This window comes from Phacochoerus africanus, chromosome 10 (genome assembly GCF_016906955.1).
Source record: "Phacochoerus africanus isolate WHEZ1 chromosome 10, ROS_Pafr_v1, whole genome shotgun sequence".
NCBI classification, from domain to species: domain Eukaryota; kingdom Metazoa; phylum Chordata; class Mammalia; order Artiodactyla; family Suidae; genus Phacochoerus; species Phacochoerus africanus.
Genome location: NC_062553.1, coordinates 42,342,304 through 42,359,304, shown reverse-complemented (window position 1 = coordinate 42,359,304; position 17,001 = coordinate 42,342,304). Strand labels below are relative to the sequence as shown.

Below are 17,001 nucleotides of genomic sequence, written 5' to 3'. Positions count from 1 at the left end.
AGTAGTATTCTCTACCATATTTCTACCTCCCTTAAAGGGGATGACATGGGAGCCATAAAACTGTTATAGACATGCCTTCCCATGGTGATGTCTCACCAACGGAATAGTTTCAACCCTTGACAGGTAATGATTCATCGTGACAATTCATGCTCCACAGGGATCCTGTGCACAGACAATGCTGAAAAGGCTCTGGGGCAGAGTGACAGCCTTTTTAAGAGCTGATCCTGACTACCCTAAGTGCACAAGGAAAAGGTACTTGAGAACATCCTCACCAGGCAAGAATATCAGAAGGAGAGAATTCATGATTCTGACATTCTCAATTCATGGCATTTCAGGAGGAAAAGCAAACACAGACTCCAACCTAGGACAGGACGGTTACCTGAGAAGCTGCCATTTCCTCCTCTTCTTCCTCCAGCTCTGGGTCACTTTCTCATCGGTACTGTGTGGAGGAATCACATCAGCATCTTGAGAATCCACCATCATAGGTAAAAGATCTCTCCCCTGTGCCCACCACACCCACAAGCTATATTTCCAAGGCCAACTTTGAAATGTTGAAAAGGCCAAGCTCTCCAGACTTTGTCTCAGAAAAGATTCAGGAACAGTCCCTTCCTACATGGAGAACAAAGTGAGATTGTTCCTGCTTAGCTACATGTGTTCATCCTCATACAGATATCCCAACATTTGGCTCACATAGGGTAAGTGGGCTGCACTGACTTTTCCCTTCAGAAGCCCTATGGGGCAGACTCTCTTGCCTCTCTTTGGGCTAAAGCTTGCTCAGAACTCCCACAAACACATGCAGGAGCTCACATGCTCACCTCCTTGGCCTCACCTTACAATCCTCTGGAGCTCTTAATGAAACAACACTGATGCTCCCTGAGGAACAACAGACAGCGTCTCTGGGAGCACACATGTGATGCTATTTCTTAATACTGGTCATGGAGTTGCATCAAGGTTGTATGAAGTTTTGTTCTAAGAATTCTTCCAAAATGACCCTGAGTCCTTAGGCCTTTTCATCCCCTTCCTTCCCACGGCCACAAGGATTCATAAAAGTTTCTGCTGTGTGACCACCTGTTTGCAGGTAACGGAGCCTCCATCTTCAGAGACCAGGCACATGAAGCTGTTTCCATCAAAGAGAAAATCCTTCTGTTCTTTGTGTGGAACCCAAAAGAGCCAAAGGGATCCTCAGAGAGAACAGGCTGCAGGCATCTCTCCCCCTCACTTCACACTATACGGTGAAGCTTCAGTCACCAACACAGGGTGGCGGTGGCAGCAAAACGGCTGCCCAGAGGAGAGGAACACCAGTGAGCCAGAACTAAATCCTCATGGTGGGGTCAGCTAACTTTGGACAAGGGGACAAGGACACACCACAGGGAAGGACAGCCTCCACTGGAAACGGTGCCAGGAAACCTGGCTTCCACCTACCACATGATTTCTCTACTGCACACAAATCCAACCAAAAACCCAGTTTTCCACATGGAGCCCCTCTTGAATCCTCTGAAGACAGACACCCTCGGAACTCTGTCCCACCTAGGAAGCATCTCCCCATGTTTCCTCAGTTCTCCTTACATTGTCCTCTCAGGATCACCTCCATTGTCAGGAAACCCAGCTCCTGTCTGCACAGACACAGCCCCCTGAGGCCCTGGAGCCAAAACCCTCCTGAATCCAAAGATGATGGAGCTTTGATAGCAAGGGGGGGGGCCAGCAAGTCCCTCCTGGAGCCCAGGGGGAGCCAGAGTAAACACAACCCCTCCCAGCTGCCTGCACAGCCCCCCACCACTGCCAAGCCCCTGTAGGCACCCTGGGTCACAGAGGAGAGCCTGCCCCCTGCCAGACCCCACCTCACCTCCTCTCTGTGGAAAGTATAGGCCTCAACCCCTCCTCAGAGTCACTGGACACAGTGCCCCCTCCTGGCAGAATGCATGAAAACCTTCCATTTCAGATAGTCACACTGAAATGGAGACAATATCCCACCACTTCTCCAAAAAGAGTTAAGGAATGATTCCCTTGCGACCATCGGGTATGAAATGAACACAGGCACAACTTTACAACTTACACCCAATTCACTCACAAGTATTCACCTATTAAGAGTATATTATACAGAAGAAAATCACCCTGAGCTTTCAGTGCTCACACACAACACAAAAAGGCAGACGAGAAAAACAAACAAGGAACACTGCGGACTTTACAAAAGTAGAGATTTCTACTTGGTTGGAAGACCTTCATTTAGAAAGCCAAAAGACAAGTATCATTCAACTAGACTGCCTACTGCCCCTTCATATGCCCACTGAATCCTACTCTTCCCTCTGCTTCCATCTCAAAGTGTCTTCTCTTTGTCATATTTGATAGGTTCACATTTATTCACATTTAATGACATATGGAAAAAAATTGAAAGGAGAAACAAGAGCTTATGCACTCCAGGATTAATGAGTTTTGTCAGTGAGAAAAGACAAAACACAAATTGAGAGGTAGCAAGACCTGACAGAACTAGGTCTGCATCCATGCAGCCCACTTAACTAGCTAGGTGTCCTTGCCAGATTAAATTCTGGGATTCAGTTCTCAAGAATGGAGGGCACATGTCATAGCACCTGGCATTTAACGCATTGAAAATACAACTTGAGACTATCTCATAAAACCTCAAAAACTGGAGTACACGGTGGCCTAGGATCTAGCATTGTCACTGCTGTGACCCAGGTCACTCATATGGCACAGGTTGCATCCCAGGCCTGATAACTTACCCATGCCTAAACAAAATATACATAACAAAAACCCTTCAAACACTCTTAGGGAAACAACAACAAAAAAAAGCACTGATATTTAACCCAAAAGCTGCTGTCTCAGAAAAGCTGCCTAAATCCTCAGTGACAAGGAAAAGACATTTACTTACACAATTCTTTCCAAGCCAATCTCCCTTCCCACCAATACTACTTGTTATATAAGAGCTAAGGACTAAGGCTTCACAGATTTCCAAACTTCAGCACTTTCAAATGGTGTCTGGTATTATATCTAAGTGTTTCAGCCATTTTGAGTTTATTTTTGTGCATGGTGTGAGGGTGTGTTCTGGTTTCATTGATTTGCATGCATCTATCCAGGTTTCCCAGCAACGCTTGCTGAAAAGACTGTCTTTTTCCCATTTTATGTCCTTGCCTCCCTTGTCAAAGATTAATTGACCCTAGGTGTCTGGGTTTATTTCTGGGTTCTCCATTCTGTTCCATTGGTCTGCCTGTCTGTTTTGGTACCAGTACCACACTGGCTTGATGGCTGTGGCTTTGTAATAGGTCCTGAAATGTGGGAGAGTTATGCCTCCTGCTTGGTTTCTGTTCCTCAGAATTGCTTTGGCACTTCTGGGTCTGTTGTGGTTCCATCTGCTTTTTTGGATTGCTTGGTCTGGGTCTGAGGAATGTCATGGGTAATTTGATAGAGATGGCATTGAATCTGTAAAGTGCTTTGGGTGGTACGGCCATTTTTACAATAGCAATTTTTCCAACCCAGGAGCATGGACTATCTTTCCATTTCATTACTTCTTTAATTTCCTTGATGAATGTTTTATAGTTCTCAGCATATAAGACCTTGAGCTCCTTGGTCAGGTGTCTATCCAGGTGTTTGATTTCTTGGGGTGCAATTTAAAAAGGTATTGCCTTTTTGAATTCCTTTTCTAATATTTCATTGTTAGTATGTAGAAATGTGACTGATTTCTGAAAGGTAATCTTATATCCTGCTACTTTGCTGAATTTGTTGATCCGTTCAAGTAGGTTTTGGGTGGAGTCCTTAGGGTTTTGTACATATGGTATCATGTGTTGATGGACATTTACCTGGTTTCCATGGTTTAGCTATTGTAAAAAATGCTGCGTGTATGTATGCAAATAATGCTGTGTGTGTATCTGTTTTGAATTAGAGTCTGCATCTTTCCTGGATATATAGCCAGGAGTGGGATTGCTGGGTGATATATGGTGGCTCTGTTTTTTTGGTTTTTAATGCATCTCCATACTGTTCTCCAGAGTAGCTGCACTGACTTATAGGCCTGCCAACAGTGTATGAGGGTTCCCTTTATTCCGCCCCTTCTCCTGTCTTTATTGTAGATTTTTGAAGAGAGCCATTATGACCAGTGTGAAGTGACACTTCCATGGTGGCTTTGATGTGCATTTCTCTGGTAGTGACATTGAGCATCTTTTTGTGTGCTGTTGGCTGTGTGTGTCTTCTTTGGAAAAATGTTGGTTTGGGTCTTCTGCCCATTTTTCCATTGGGTTGTTTGGTTTTTCAACGTTGAGTCTCATGAGTTGTTTGTATGTTTTGGATATGAACCCCTTGTTGCTTGTGTCATCTGCAGATATTTTCTGGAACCACTCTTATGCATTGGTTGGCACATTTTTCGTATTTGCATAGATCATGTATATTGGCTTCATTCTTTTTTCCCCTTGTTTTTCTGCCTGTGGTATTGACTTTCCATTATTCTATCTTTCAGACCCCTTATTGGTTTAACCACTCTTATGCATTGGTTGGCACATTTTTTGTATTTGCATAGATCATGTATATTGGCTTCATTCTTTTTTCCCCTTGTTTTTCTGCCTGTGGTCTTGACTTTCCATCATTCTATCTTTCAGACCCCTTATTGGTTTGGTGTCATTTAGCCTGCTATTCCTTGCTTCCTAGATTGATTTTATCCCAGCAGTTTGTCGGATTTTGACGCATTCATCTTTCTAGTGTCTAGGGCCTTGTTACAGTGACCTGCGTTTCTATCAGTAATCTTTCTTAATTAGCACTTTTCTTTTAAAAATATTAATTATAGTTGCTTTACAGTATTCTGTCCATGTCTGCTGTACAGCAAAGTGACCCAGTTAAACATATAAAAACCTTCTTGTTCTCACATGGTCCTCTAAAATGTTCCATCACAAGTGACTAGTGAGGGCCTATACAGCAGGACCTCATTGCTTATTCACACTCCAAATGTAATAGTTTGCATCAACAAGCCCTGAACTCCCAGTCCATCCCACTGCTTCCCCCTGCCCCTTGGGGAACCACAATTCTGTTTTCCATGTCCATGAGTTTATTTTTTTCTATAGATGTCTTCATTTGTGCCATATATTAGATTGCAGGTAGAAGGGACATCATATGGTATTGGTCTTTCATGTTGTTGCAAATGGCATTATTCTAGGAGGTAGATCCAAAAAAAAAGATATTTCTGCGATTTCCTCCACTGTGTGTTCTTGCCTCCTTTGTTATAAGTACATTGACCAAAAGTATGTGAGTTTAATTCTGCATATTCTATCCTATTCCCCTGATCTATACTACCATTTTTGGCCCATGCCATACTATTTGGATTGCTGTAGCTTTGAAGTATAACTTGAGGTCATGAAGCATGATTCCACCATCTCCATTTTACTTTCTCAGTATGGCTTTGTTTTTTGGGGGTGGGAGGTCTTTTGTGTTGCCACACATGCTTTTTTCGTGTAGTGATCTAATTTCTTTCTTTTACACATGGCCGTCCAGTTTTCCCAGCCCACTTACTGAAAGGGCTGTCTTTTCACCAGTGTATGTTCTTGCCTCCTTTGTCATAGATTAGTTGATTGAAGATGTGTTCATTTAATTCAGGGCTTTCTATCCTGTTCCAGGGATCTATGAATCTATCTTTGTGCCGGTACCATACAGTTTTGATGACTGTAGCTCTGTAGGATAGTCTGAAGTCCGGGAGCCTGATTCCTTCAGCTCCATTTTTATTTTTCAGGATGGCTTTGGCTATTCTGGGTCTTTTGTGCTTCCAAACGACCTTAAAATATTTTGTTTGAGTTCTGTGAAAACTGTCCTTGGTAATTTCATAGGGATTGCATTGACTCTGTAGATTGCCTTGGGCAGTATAGTCACTTTGATACTATTGACTCTTCCAATCCAAGAGCATGGTATGTCTTTCCATCTGTTTGTGTCATCTTTGACTTCTTTCATCAGTGTCGTATAGTTTTCAGAGTACAGGACTTTTGTCTCTTTAGGTAGGTTTACTGCTAGGTATTTTATTTTTTGGATGTGATGGTAAATGGGATTGCTTCCCTAATTTCTCTTTCTGATGTTTCATTGTTAGTATATACAAATGCAGTTGATTTCTGTGTATTAATTTTGTATCCTGCAACTCTGCCAAATTCATGGATGAGCTCGAACATTTTTCTGGTAGAATCTTTAGGATTCTCTAGGTATGGGATCATGTCATCTACAAATAGTGCTAGTTTCTCTTCTTCCTTTCCAATTTGGATTCCTTTTATGTCTTTTTCTTCTCCAATTGCTGTGGCTAGGACTTCCAAACCTATGTTGAAGTGTAGTGGTGAGAGGAGACATTCGTGTCATGTTCCTGATCAGAGTGGGAATTCCTTCAGCTTTTCACCATTGAGAATGATGTTCGCTGTGGGTTTGTCATCTGTGCCCTTCATTAGGTTGAGGTAGGTTCCCTCTCTTCCCACTTGCTGAAGGGTTTTTCTCAGATATAGGTGCTGGATTTTGTCAAAGGCTTTTTCAGCATCTAGTGAGAGGATCACACGGTTTTTATTGGATTCTGCTCAATGCTGCTAGAGCTGAGGGAGGTTCCATGAGTAACTGATACTAAAAGTAGTGTAACGAGCACAGAAAATCCAAGCAAGCACATTTGTCTTCAGTTTCGGGCAACTGATTGGCTATATCAAGCTTGGCAAATCTTTAATCCTTCCTCTTCCTACTAGTAGTACAAGATACAAAAATAAAGGCTATTTAGGCTGCTGGTTGTATCCCCACCTCTCACATCATCTGTATTAGGATGTAGGATAATGGAGAGCCCTGACTACCATCTTACTAATTAGTCGAATTGGAGAATCTTAACTTTTTCCAGGGGATATTTTCATATTCTCCAATCAGGCCTCTGAAGGAGCCTTACTTATTCGATTCCAGAAAGTCAAATCTCTCATGGCATCCTGTCATCACCAAAAAATGGAAGTAAATTAGAAGGGTCTTAGATTTTACCATATTTGAAATTCCAATGTTTTAGCCTTGCAGTTTTGACGATGTTAGGAAAAAATATTTTAGATGCCTTAGCATGTGCCAAAAAAATATTTTCATGACACAAACGGACAGCAATAGTACTGATGTTTTTATCTGTAACTTTGGTACACATGTCCCGTGGAGTGATGTAAAGTGGTCCAGTTGGCTGCTGTGTAATCAGTATATAGGGATTAAAGATCAGGAATCTTAAGCTTTGCTCATCCCAAACTCTTCAATTAGGATGAAAGCAATGCTGTCGAACATCTGAGCAGAGCAAGACACTGTCTGTATTTTATTCATCAGGTAATTAATCTGCATTTTGCCCCAACCAGAGACAGCCGGCATCTTCGTCAGGGTGTTGTACAAATTCACTGAACAGAGGTGCAAGCAGAAGCTGATACAAGATAGGAAAGAAATGAAAGGCCCTTGTGGGATTTTCTCCTAACACATTGCAATCTCCCATTTACAATGTGGGAGCACTCAACCCTCTGAGGAAAAAGGCCCAAGGAAGGGTTTTGCATCTGTGGTTCTATGGGTGTGCTAAAGACGTGGAGAGGCATGAAGAGTTGGTGAGAATGATGACAAGATTTCAAAATCAGATTCATGGATAAAGTGATGTTTACCTGTGTGAATCAATGAGAGGTAGGAGAAAATCTAAGGAAACCCAGATGCAATATTTTCTGTATCAATGTAATGTGTTAGGAAGGTTGAAAAACTTTCACATTGTGATACAGCAAATTGAATTTTTGTGGAAAGCTAACATACATTTAAATCTCATTTATTAAATGTATTGGAATGAAGAATAGACAGCATAGTAACTGGACCTTGACCTCAACTCCTCTCACAAGCACACAAAAAACACAACTGTCAAATAAATAAGAAATAAATACATACATACATACATAAAACTTTTACAAATTTCAGAAAAAGGGAGTTCCCATGGTGGTTCAGAGGTTAACAAACCTGGCTAGGATTCATGAGGATGTGGGTTTGATGCCTGGCTTCACTCAGTGGGTTAAGGACCTGCAGTTGTGGTGAGCTGTGGTGTAGATTGCAGATGTGGCCCAGATCTGATGTTGCTGTGGCTGTGGCATAGGATGTCAGCTCCAGCTCCAGTTGGACCCCTTGCCTGAGAACCTCCCTGTGCTGTATGTGTGGCCCTAAAATACCAAAGAAACAGAAATTTCAATAGTGCCAATCCTCAGCAATCCTCTATACAAAAGACTGGAGTCTACTGAGAAGAGAAAGTGTGTTCTACATTGAATGACACACAGAGGAACCCTAGAGACAACGGGGGGGGGGGGGAGGGGGGCTCACTTGTAGTACAGTCAACTGCCATACCACCCAGGTGGGAAAATTACAAACTGTAGATTAATTATATTGCAGAAGTTATCCAAAAGGAGTGAGAGCTCTTAGCCACATGCCACACTCTCCAGACTAGTGGTCTAGCATTAGGAGGTAGAGCCTCCACAGCATTTGGCTTTGTAGGCCAGTGGGACTTAAAAGGCTGGTGCTCCAGAACACTGGAAGGATCAGAGATTACAATCTGGGAAGATGCACAGAAGATCTCACAGGCACTAGGAAAAAGTGCAAAACCAGTGACATGATGAGAGACTTGGACAGTCCTATATGCTGGTGTCATCAGGACTCTTGGGCAGACAGGGGGTAGCAGGGCTCTCTTTGGGGTCATAAAGACTGGTAGCAGATATCACAGGGACCTATGTGAACTTTGGCTGGAGGCAGACAAGTTGGGTCCTTGGCAACAAGACCTGGCCCCACCCAACAGCCTGTAAACTACAATGCTGAGAAGCCTCATGCCAGACAACCAACAATGTGGGAATACAACCCTATCCATCAGCAGTCAGGCTATCTAAAACTTTGTGAGCCCAGAGACACCTCTAGACATGTCCCTTGAAAAGGCCTGCACAACATAGAGCCAAGACCTGCTTCCTCCACCAGTGGGCACCAAGAGCCTCTAAAACCAGGAAGCCTGCACAAGGCTCCAGACCAGCCTCCCCCACCAAAACACAGACAGCAGAATCAAGACAATATACAAGGGAATCACTATAAGGGTATCATGAACTTTCAGCAGACATTTTGCATATCAGAAAGGAGGGGCACAATATATTTTAAATGATGAAAGGAGGGGAAATCCTACCACCAAGCGTAAGCTACCCCAAAAGGCCTCATCCTGATTTGATGGGGAAATCAAATTCTTTACGGAGAAACCAAATTTTAAAAAAATCAACAAATAAACCTAGCTTTAGAACTAAAAGAACTCCTCTAAGTGGAAATGCTAAAAGCAATCCCCTACGTGGAAATGGCCACAGGTAGAAACAGAAAATTTGTGAAGGAGACAATTAGAAAATGCTCTCTGTGGCAAGAAGGCAAACAGACAATAAAGGTAGGGAAACTTACACAAATATGATATCAAAGCTGGTATTTATAATTTAAAAATAATCATATCTGTATATAGACTACCATATTGCAACTTCATGATAACCACAAAGCAAAATTCTGTCATAGTTATATACCAAAAAAAAAAGTAAAAGAAAAAGGAATCCAAATTAAAGCAAAAGATAGATATCAAATCGAAGGAGATGAGACCAAAAGGGGAAAGGAAGGGAAATCAGTACAAGATGGCAGAGGAGTGAGAGGTGGATATTACCTTCTTCCAAAAATATATAATAAAAAATCCATGTGTAGACCAATTCTCCCCGTACATCTACTGAACACTGCAAGAAGAAATCAGCCTTCCTTAAGGACAAGAAAATCTCCACATATCTGGAGTAAGAGCAATAGAAATGAAATGAAGAAGGAGAAGCAGCGATCCCAATTAAAAGAACAGGAGACCTCCCCTGAAGGAGCAAACAATGAAACTGTCTAATAGACACTGCCTTCAAAAGGAGATAATGAACGTACCAAAGCAATTAAGACAGGCTATCAACAGAAATGTGGATTATTGCAAAAAGGACCTAGAAACTGTAAGGAGGAGCCAAGAAAAATTAGAAAACTCCTTTGCCATGATAAAAGCAGAGTTAAAGGCAATGAATAGCAGAATGAACAGTGTGACCTGGAACTCAAATAATGGAAATCACCCAAGCATGACAGCAGACAGACAGCCAAATGAACAGGAAAAAAATTTAAAAAAAGAAGAAGAAAGAAGAAGAAAAGAAAACAACATAAGCGACATATGGGATAATACAAAACATGTTGATCTCTGCATGGCAATGTTCCCAGAAATTGAGGAGAGTCAAAAGGGTGTTGAAAATGTACTTGAAGCCTAAAATCTTCCCAAATCTAAAGAAGGAAAGAGATATGCCAGTACATGGGGCACAGAGGGTCCCCAACAAGACAAACCCAAACAGACCTACACCAAAGCCATACACTTTTTTAAAACAGCAAAAGTGAAAGATAAACAAAGACTTCTAAAGGCAGCAAGAGAAAAGCAAAGCATTAGTTACAAGGGAACCCCCATAAGGCTTTTAGCTTATTTCTCTACAGAAAAGCTACAGGCCAGAAGGGAGTGGCAAAATATACTCAAGATACTAAAAGAAAAAAAAAAGGGGGAGTCTGGAGGAGGATGGAGGATGAGTAGGACATGTGGCTCACTGATTCCTGGAAATACATTGAGAATATATCTACATGTGGAATGCTTCACACAGAACAGTTGCCAAACACTTGACAAAAGATCTCAGGATTAGGATAGGGCAAGAAACCCTTCATGAAACCATAAAGGACAAAAGAAAGAAGAAAAAGAGAGAGGGGAGAGAAGGGAGACAGGACAGTCACCCCTAGGAGGGAGTTGGAAAGAGGAAAAGCTCCTGCGCTCTGGGAGGCTCCAGCACCAGTGAGGAGGACGGCCTGGACAGAGGAGGAACTTTAGAGTACTGGAGGAGAACACAGCAATTGGTGTGAAGCAGTTAAAATGGAAACAATCCACAAACCATGCGTGCTATAGTGGCAACCAGATGCCAGTGCAAATGTCGGGAATTACAACGCTGGCCTTAGAGTTTAGACACAAAGAGAGATGAGGGTTGGCTGCGCAGAAACAGCCTGAAGGAATTAGAGCATAGGGGACCATTTGAGGGTGGAAGCTGAGGCGACCCCCACAGGATTAGAGACTAGGCACCATTGTTTGGGGATGCTGGAGAGAAGGAGTGGCTGCCTAGCAACAGATGGGGAGCAGCAGCATCCTTAGAGCTACAGAGAACTCAGAGCAGGAGGAGTCACAGCAGGAGGTGGGGGAATGGAACAAGCTCTGCTGCTCCTGCCAGTGGCTCCCACTCTAGTGGAGCAAATTTCATACCCAAAGAGCCCCAAGAGGGCCATCTGTGCACCATCCCTGCCATACGTGGTGCTGGGAAAACTGGACAGCCACATGGAAAAGCATGAAATTACATCACTTCCTAACACCATACACAAAAATAAACTCCAAATGGATGAAAGACCTAGATATAAGACCACACGCTTTAAAACTCTTAGAGGAAAACATAGGCCAAACACTCCAAAAAATACACCACAGCAACATCCTCTCAGATCCACCTCTTAGAGTCATGACAATAAAAACAAAAATAAACAAATGTGATTTAACTAAACTGAAAAGTTTCTGCACAGCAAAGGAAACCCTAAACAAAATGAAAAGACAACCCACAGAATGGGAGAAAATTTTGCAAATGAATCAACTGACAAGGGATTGAGCTCCAACATTTATAAACACCTCCTACTGCTCAATACCAAAAAAAACAAACACCCCCATCCAAAAATGGGCAGAAGACCTAAACAGACAATTCTCCAAAGAGGACATACAGATGGCCAAAAAAAAACACATGAAAACATGTTCAACATCACTCATTACAAGAGAAATGCAAATCAAAACCACTGTGAGGTACCACCTTACACCAGCCAGAATGGCCATCATCAAAATGTCTACAAACAGTAAGTGCTGGAGAGGGTGTGGAGTAAATGGAGCCCTACACACTGTAAGACACGAAAAGACACACGTATTCCAATGTTCACTGCAGCACTATTTTCAATAGCCACGACATGGAAACAACCTAAATGTCCATCAACAGAGGGGTGGATCAAGAAGAAGTGGTACATATAACAATGGAAAATTACTCAGCCATTGAAAGGAAAGAAATACTGACATTTGTAGCAACAGGGATGGGCCTAGAAATTATCATGCTAAGTGAAGTCAGTCAGACAGTGAGACAGCAACATCAAACACTATCACTTACATGTGGAATCTAAAAAAAGGACACATGAACATCTTTGCAGAACAGATACTGACTCACAGACTTTAAAAAATTTATGGCTTCCGGAGTTCCCGTCGTGGCGCAGTGGTTAACGAATCCGACTAGGAACCATGAGGTTGAGGGTTCGGTTCCTGCCCTTGGTCAGTGGGTTAACGATCCGGCGTTGCCGTGAGCTGTGGTGTAGGTTGCAGACACGGCTCGGATCCCGCGTTGCTGTGGCTCTGGCGTAGGCCGGTGACTACAGCTCCAATTCAACCCCTAGCCTGGGAACCTCCATATGCCGCGGGAGCGGCCCAAGAAATAGCAACAACAACAATAACAACAATAACAACAAAAAAAAAGACCAAAAAAAATTTATGGTTTCCAACTGAGACAGGTTGGGGGGTGGGGGGAGGCACTGAGGTTTTGGGATAGAAATGCTGTGAAATTTGGTTGTGATGAGTGTTGTACACCTATAAATGTAATAAAATTCATGAAGTAATTTTAAAAATTCTGAAAATTATAAAGTATTATCAAAACAAGTTAGATCAGAATACCATTGTCTCTCTCTGTCTCTTTTTTTTTTTTTTTGGCCTTTTTAGGGTTGCACCCACTGCATATGGAGGTTCCCAGACTAGGGATCCAGTCGGATCTGTAGCCACCAGCCTACACCACAGCCACGGCAATGCCAGATCCTTAACCCACTGAGTGATGCCAGGGATCAAACCTGCATCCTCATGGATGCTAGTCAGGTTGGTTTATGACTGAGCCATGACAGGAACTCCGAGAATATGCTTGACTATGAAATTATGTGGCATTTGGGACACTGACCTTTCACAGTGTTAAAAATCTGCATATAACTTTATACAGTCAGCCCTCTGTATCTGGGGCTCCACATCCACAGATTTGATCAATAATGGATTATCTAGTACTATGGTACTTATTTAGTGAAAAAAATCCATCTAAGTAGACTCGCCTCGTTCAAACCCATATTGTTCAAGGTCCATGTTTGTGTATTGGAAAACTTATATATCAAGATGGAAATGCTTCACATATTGACCTACAGATTGAACAAAATGCTATTCAAATTACAGCTGGCTCACTGCAGAAACTGAAGGGCTGGTATTAAAATTCATGTGGAAATTCAAAGGAACCCAAATAGCCAAAACAATCTCAAAGAACTATAAAACTGGGGCACTCACAACTCATGCATCCCGATGTAAAAACGTGCTATGAGATGGCAATAATCACTACGATTGTCATAGGACTGGTTCAAGGATTAGTAAATAGATCAATGATATAGAACTGAGAGTCCAGAAATAAATGTAAATGACTGTACCTTTGTGGTCAACAGATTTTTGACAGTACAGCCAAGGCAATTCAATGGGAGGAAGAATAGTGATGTCAACAAATGGTGCTAGAACAACTAGTGAGTTCATCCACATGCAAAATAAGCTGGACCCCTTCCTCCCACATATACAAAACTTCACTCAAAATGGACCATAGACATAAATATAAGTGACAAAACTATAAAATTCTTAGAAGGAAATATTAATATAAATAGTTGTGACCTTGCATTTGTCAATGTTGATTTTGTTTTTGTTTTTGTTTTGTTTTTTGGTCAATGTTGTTTTAACATGACATCTAAACATAAGTGACCAAAGAAAAAATAGAAAAAGCAGACTTTAACAAAGCTAAAGAAGTTTTGTGATCAAAGAACTATATCAAGAAAGTGAAAGGACCACCAAGAGAATGGAAGAAACCAATTTGCAAATCATATATCTGAGGAGGACTATGCATTCAAAATATATAAAGAATTTTTACAACTCAACAATAAAAAGACAAGTAAGTCAATTGGTGAGAAAAATGGCGAAAGGATTTGGATAGACATTTCCCCAACGAAGACACACAAATGGACAGAGTACATGAAAAGATGCTCAACATCATTAGTCATTAAGGAAATGTAAATCAAAATCACAGTGAGATACCACTTCACATTGACTCCAGATGGCTCTCATAACAGGCCCTGCTGAAGACAGACAGAAATTGGAACCCTTATATATTGCGCTTAGGAATGTAAATTGCTGCAAACACTGTGAAAACTAGGTTGGTGGTTCCTCAATAAGTTAAACATGGAATACCCATATAATCCTGAAATTTGGCTCTTGGGTATAAACCCAAGACAACTGATAACATACGTTCAAACAGAAACTTGTGCATGAATACACAGAGCAGAATTATTCTTAATGACCAAATAGTGGAAAGAAATAGTGGCCTGGATAAGCAAAATGTAATTTTTCTCTACAATGGACTTTTATTCAGCAATTTAAAAACTCATCCTGGGGAGTCGGCCCAAGATGGTGGTGGGAGGGACCCGGGCTTCATCTATGCCCTCCCAGTGAGGGGCGGGGGGGGGGGCGGTAGGGGGACCGGTAGCCCAAGTCCACCCCCGGTCGTTCTCCTTCCCTAGTTCTGTGGCTGGGGAGGTACCCTTCCCCTCCACGCCTTGGAGCCTTTGCCTCTGTCTCTGGGTGGGGCCACGCATCCTCCGCCTCTATCACCACCCCCCACCCACCCCTGTCTCTGCCTGCAGCTGTGGTGGTACATGTGCCCTTCCCTGAGGTGACCAGTGCCCTCCTGGAGTGCCTCAATCAGCAGCGGCTGCAGGGACAGCTCTGTGATGTGTCCATCTGAGTGCGGGGAACGGAATTCAGTGCTCATCTTCTCGTCCTGGCTGCGTCTTCCCCTAATTTCCATGACCAGCTCTTACTCAAGGGCATATCTTACTTCAAGACTGTCCTGGCTTCAGCTTACACTGGCCGTCTCTGCATGGCCACTGCTGCCATTGTCCACTTCCTCACAGTGGGGTCTGTGCTCCAGATGTGGCACATCGTGGACAAGTGCACTGAACTCCTCTGAGAGGGTTGGGCCTCAGCCACCACCACCACCATCACCACTGCTGCAGCCACGTCAGTCACTGTCCATGCTGCTGGGGTCTCCCTGGGAGTGGGGGAAGAGTACCCCTGCTGCTATGGGCTCTGTGCGCTCCCATGCCTCCAGCCAGGCCAGCAAGAATCAGTCCCCCAGCAGCAGCAACTACTTCAGCCCCTGGGAGTCGACTGATTGCTCCTCTTCCTCCCAAGAGGCTTTTGCGCTTCTGCAGTGAGGAGTGGGGAGCGTCGGAGGTGGCGGCTACGTGTTCCCAGCCTCTGTGTTTGGCAGTGGAGGGGCTACCTCTGGGAAGCTGATGCTGGAGGCAGATGAGCGGTGTGATGATAGCGGGGATGGGGGATGGGGGCGATGGTCCCTGGGGCTGGGCTCCGGTGGCCCGCCTGTGCACCCCCCAGCATCGTGCCACAGAAACCCTGGGTGTACATGAAGCGGGGTGGAACCTGCCCCACACCAGCACCCCTGGCTCCCCAAGACCCAGACCTGGAAGAGAGTGAGGAGAAGACTTGGTGTTGACCTGTGAGGATGATGAAAGTGAAGAGCTGGGGGGTGGCTCCCAGGATCCACCAGGGGGAGAACCTGAGGCACGCTTAGTACTAGTGTTGGCCCGGACCCTGTCTGAGCCGCCAGACAAGGGCGAGAAGCAGGTCAATTTCTGGGAGTCCTCCAATGACTTTGGCCCTTATGAGGATGGGGGTCCTGGGGCAGAGCTTGAGGATTCGGGGAGGCAACCCCTTCTTCTGACACTCCCATCCACCCCCCTAGGCCCCTGGTTCCACTGGACATGCAGGGCAACCAGATCCTAGTCTTCCCATCCTCTTCATTCACTTCCTCCTCCTCCTCCTCACAGGCTTCAGGCCAGCCGCCAGGGAACCAATCTGAACACGGGGCGGTGATGATGGGGGGGTGCGCCGTCAGGAGCCCTGGGCAGGCCAGGTGGCACTGGTGGGACCCCTGGAGGGACACATAGTAGGGATGGATAGAAGATCTTTCTGTGCCACTGCAGGAAGTCCTCTCCCACAAGAGGATGCATGATCAGCAAGTGAGCAGGCACCTCAACCTGCAGCCTTTTGACTGCTCCATGTGTAAGGAGAAGTTCAAGAGGAAGCATCACCTGATAGAGCACAGGAAGACTCACACAGGCCTCAATCCCTACAAGTGTGGCATCTGTGCCAAGAAGTTCATGTGGCAAGGCAGCTTCATGTGCCACCTGGGACACTGTGAGGCAGGGGCAGGGCCGGGGCCGGGACCCAGTTTGGGGGAAGGCTGGGACCTGGGGGCAGCCCTTTGGGCCAGCCTTGCAGCCCAAGAGAGAGTCCCCTGTCTGGGGCAGCAGCAAGGAGGGGAGTGGGGCCATGCCCGCCTCCAGCCTTCGGGTCTGGTCGCCTCCATCTGTCCACAAGGTGGAGATGGGCTTCATGGGGTCAGAGGAGAGAAGTGAAGAGGCAGGTTACTGGAGGTATGCTGGGAGCCGTCGGTGAAGGTCTGCCTGCTGACAAAGTCCAGGAGACTGAGGACCCCAGACTGCACAGCATGTCTGGGAAAGCCACGGTCCTACTTCTTCTTCTCTGCCTGCTTATGCTGTTAATAAAAACTGTGAGAGCTGGGAAATTGCTGTCAAATAAAGTTCCCTGAAAAACGACGCCTGGGAGGCTACACGTCGGGGCTTAGTGTTTACACACAAATTCCTACTACCCCCTTGTTCTATGATCATCATCCACTTCTGAGTTTCCTCCCTTTTTTCTATAGAGACCCTAATAGAATGCTTTCATATTTAGACTGTTACTGTTTAACCTGTGGAAAACCCTGGAGACAAAAGAGAGGC

The 17,001-nt window shown here is 44.3% G+C and overlaps 1 pseudogene; it reads left to right on the top strand.

Moving 5' to 3' along the window:
• Positions 1 to 14,445: 14,445 nt before the first annotated feature.
• LOC125137394 (zinc finger and BTB domain-containing protein 22-like) lies at positions 14,446 to 16,961 on the top strand (annotated as a pseudogene).
• The last annotated feature ends 40 nt before the right edge of the window (positions 16,962 to 17,001 follow it).